The sequence below is a fragment of the Ursus maritimus genome, unplaced genomic scaffold (assembly GCF_017311325.1).
Source record: "Ursus maritimus isolate PB19 unplaced genomic scaffold, ASM1731132v1 scaffold_34, whole genome shotgun sequence".
In the NCBI taxonomy this organism is placed as follows: Eukaryota; Metazoa; Chordata; class Mammalia; order Carnivora; family Ursidae; genus Ursus; species Ursus maritimus.
Window position 1 is genome coordinate 199,589 of NW_024426008.1, and position 4,587 is coordinate 204,175.

The following is a 4,587-nucleotide window of genomic DNA, read 5'->3' on the forward strand; positions in this document are numbered from 1 at the left end:
CTCAAATCTATCCCTAATGCCCTAGTTCAAGTGGCACCCAGTCTCCCTCCTGAAGAACTCTGACACTTTCCTAACTGGTCAGCCTCGTTCGCTTCTCCTCCACCAGCTCTCCACCCTAGTCCACGGTGATTTTTTAAAAACACAAATATATAACTGCCCTGATGAAACCCCTCCACAATCTCCCACTGGTTTTAGGACATCAATATCCAGGTTTGATGTGGCCTCTGCCTGCAACTCCAGCTTCATCTGGGCCACACACCACCCCCCAAATCTTGACAAACAAGCCCTGCTGGCTTTGCTCTCATCCATACTCCTTCCCACTAGACATTTCTACCTGTTATCCCCTCTGCTTGCAGCGGGACCTTCTCAAACACCACCATCCTTTATTTTATTGGGTAAAATAGACACAACATAAAATGTATCATTTTAACCATTTTAAGTAGATAGCTGTATGGCATTAAATACATTCATGTTGTCATGCAAAAATGCAGAACACGTCACTAGTTTGCATGTCACTCTCTTATAGGGACGATGCTAATCTTCTCTGTATTGTTCCAGTTTTAGTCTGTGCCACCGAAGTGAGTACTCATCCTCTTTTCACTATGAAGTCTGACTCATCCTGCAGATCCTAGCTTCAAGTCACTTATTCAGAGAAGCCTTCCAAGACCAGGCCCATCCCCTGTCAGACAACCCCCTACTGCACAGTACCCAGCATGAGTGACATGACTGTGAGGGAGCTCCACGAGGGCAGCACTTGGGGCCTAGAAGAGGTAAGCACACAGTAGCTCAGTGCCTCTTAGTTAAATGGATAAGTGAATGAATGAATGAAGAAATGCAATTCTACCCACAGTAAAGACCACCTTGCCATTACTGTAGAAAGCCACATAGTTCTATGTTGTCTTGAACTCCATTCCAGCGTACGATCTTGGCTTCATCTTTAGAGAACTAAACCAATACTGAGAGAGTTTTTTTACCTTTTCACAAACAGAAAAATTGCAATTCAGACTTTACCTTCATAAAAAAAGAAAACACCTGGTAGGCTTTAAATCATGTGTTTTCCTTTAATTCTATTTATTAAAGTTTCAAAACTATTGAATCTAGACTCAGAGCTCTGCAGCAGTTTGTAATTTCTAAAAACTAATGTAAAGTAGAGCTTTTTTTGCATAAGCCTGCCAGACAGTAAGTCTGATCCTGCCCCACAATATCTACGTAGAAGTCTCTATCATCCATCAGGGCTACTAGCAGCGTCTGGAGATGGCTTTTCTTGGAATCTGAGGTTGTCTGCACCCACCACGAAAAGCTTGTCATGCTCACCTCCAGGAAGCCCTGCTATGGGCCAGAAATAGCAGATCTAGACTTTCATGAGACCAAGGTCTCCAACCCTGAGTTACAGCAAGAACAGCTGACACTCACATTACCCTTCACACTTTACGTGTTATTCATAACACCAGGAGCTAGGGATCAACGTCATCATCAACAACAGTATCCTAATTTTACAGACGAGGGGAAAACATTCAGAGGTCAAGCATCTGGCCCAAGACCTCTCAACTGGAGCTGGACCAGATTTGGCATCTAGTTTTGATGCCAAAACCCTTGCTTGCTCTTTTTATTTCATTTTGCTCCATACGACATTAACTGCTGCATTTTTAGAGACAACTTCTATTATAATGGTACCCTTGAAGTGCTGTAAATAAAGATTCTCTGGCCACTGCACAATGGGCAAAGCCATAGAAAGTAGAAAGAAATGTGGCCTATGCTTATAAGGCCCTTTTCTTTTCTTTTCTTTTCTTTTCTTTTCTTTTCTTTTCTTTTCTTTTCTTTTCTTTTCTTTCTTTCCTTTTCTTTTCTTTTTTCTTTTCTTTTCTTTTTTCTTTTCTTTTCTTTTCTTTTTTTAAGATTTATTTATCCACTTCAGAGACAGGGGAGAGAGAGAGAGAGAACATGAGGGGGAAGGGGCTGCAGGAGAGAATCTTCAAGCAAACTCCCCACTGAGCTGGGCGCCCAACTCAGGGTTTGATCCCATAACCCATGAGATCACAACCTGAGTGGAAAGCAAGAGTTGAACACTTAACCAACTAAGCCACCCAGGTGCCCCTATAAAGCCCTTTAATATGACTGAACACTTAGCACTGATAGCACCCTGTGGTTATTCGGTGTGTGTTGACTCACTAGCTGATGATCAAGACTGTCTGGTAACACACAAAACCCTAAAAAGCCCTGGGCCTATGAGCTGTCCCTCAGGCTCTGCCTCCACTGTACAGTGTCCTCGTGCAGACACGGCTGGGAGCTGGTTCCTGTCCTGGAGATCTGGAGTTTCACTTTATCTTGGGGGCAAAGCTAGAATACTCTCTGCCTGTAAGCATAGCATGTGGTAGGCAGGTTCCCCAGGTTTCCTCTAAATCCTCTCTGTCCCCACCCTCTTCATGGAGAACATGGTGAGGAGCACACTAATCTCTTGGATCAAAGCAAAAACGAAATGCATAACTCTCCCGCTGTAAGATCAGAGCGTGCTTAGATAACCCCATGGGCTCTTGGCTGAGGAGGTGATGAGAGAGAGGCGCCTGTCCTGAGGTCACAGACTGAAACCTTCTGACACCTGTCCCCTTGCCACCACCACGCCTGTCCAGCCTTGGCCGCACTGAGCCAAAGGTTCCAGTGACCAAAAATGTTCCTCCGTCTGGCGTCTCCTATCTCCCCATTAAGTTTTCCTTTTTTTGCTTCTACAAAGCTGCCTGTCATCACCTCTGCCGAGTGTTCTTAGCACCACACTCCCTGTGACCCTCGCCTCCTCTTCCCTTGGCCACAGCTCATTTCTTTTCATGTCGACTGTCACAACTGCAACTAGAGCAGAATATAGGTGACTTAGCTTTATTAACACAGCAATGTGTACTTACATCTCCCAAACTTTATTATTTACCTTCATTTTATGTTTTCTAAAGCTCCTTTAACAAAGAAATCTTTCCAGGGTTCCTTCATCTTTCTACAGTGGTATCACCTTCCACTTAATTCTGAAAGCACTTCAAACTGTTGGGACAGTGGGGGGCTGGGACGAGGTGTTTTATATTATTTTCATGATTTTTAAAATTACTGTTACTATCATTATTATTATTATTATTAATTATTAATTCCCACTGTAATTCTTACTTATAAAATTCTCTCCTGACATAAAAAATTTCTGCTTTTGTATTTCTTGAAATTAATGGTTTTATGGTTGAATCTCAACTTTATCAGCTTAAGAATAATTTCCGCTGAACTGCATATTACCATCCATACTTGCTCATTTCCCCCCTAAGGTGTGTGTTTTCATACAAGAACAAACAGTGTGTGTAAAAGGCGTCAAGAACATACCTGTGGTCAAGGAAAACAACATCCTGCTTGTTCAGGTATTTATTCCTGTTCTTTAACTTTTCCTTGTGTTTCAGAGAAAATTGATGCTCTGAGAAAAACCACAANTAGTTGTAGGGAAATACTAATGATATTTTGAGGAAATTCTTACATATCCATTAACAAGGGCTTACTCGTTTCTACTTATAGTTTAAATTATTTAAAATTATTCATTATCGTGTATTTTGAAGGGCTCATTTAACAAACTTACTCTTGAAATTATGGACTGAATGAAAAAGCTGCAGAAAAGACATTGAAGACTGGCACACTGAATTGGAAAGATCTGTGCTGCTTTCTTTCCACTAAGACTGAAAGAGCTAATCTGAATAATTCCGGGGCTGCAAAGTATGGCATTTTGTTGAGAATTAGATTTCTTAGTTTGCTGAAAGCAAAAAGGATTGCCACACACAGCTGTGTTTGAGCATTCAGTGTGTGAAGGAGGATTTGTGTCTTGTAACAATAACAAGCTGTCAATAGTTCTGAAGGCTGAAGGTTGAGGGGCCCATAAGCACAGGAAGCTGGCTAGGGAGGCAGCTGTGGTGATGGGGACACTGTCCTAATCAGACATTTATCATTGGGTAAGTACCAACCTGACTTCTTGGGGCTTCAAAAGTATAAACAAGAAGATGATTTATAGGGACTTGAAATCTAGTTTGTAAGAATAAACTTAGTAAAATGAGATCAACACGCAATTGCTTAGAGACTAAGAACTGTTCCTGGAGAGGGGGCAGTTTTCTTCCACTTCTTTCTCACTCTGTCACCTTGACAAGAACGGTCCTCAATCTTTATGCCATGGTTTGCTACCATGGAAAAATTCCCCAGAAAGTAACTTCAGTATGATTCTCTCACTCTTACTGTAATTTGTTATGTTACCCACCATGGCTATAAAAAACCTATTCTGAATACATAGAGAATTTGTATTCATTTGGAGTCCAAAAGTGGGAAGAGACAACTAGAGGTTTTTTTTTTTTAATTTTAATGTTGTTAGTTGGGGCACCTGGGTGGCTCCGTTGGTTGGGTGTCTGCCTTTGGCTCAGATCATGATCCCAGGCTCCTGGGATCAAACCCCGCATCAGGATCTCTGCTAGGCGGGGAGCCTGCTTCTCCCTCTCCCTCTGCCTGGCAGTCTGCCACTTGTGCACGTGTGCGCACACGCGGTCTCTCTCTGTCAAATAAATAAATAAATATATATATAATCTTTTT

General features: G+C 42.0%; 1 non-coding gene across 1 annotated transcript; it reads right to left on the minus strand.

Annotated features, from left to right (window-relative positions):
• Positions 1–481: 481 nt before the first annotated feature.
• Positions 482–583, minus strand: LOC121100163. The gene has a single exon (XR_005831903.1). It is a non-coding gene; the product is annotated as a U6 spliceosomal RNA (small nuclear RNA).
• Between the last annotated feature and the right edge of the window lie 4,004 nt (positions 584–4,587).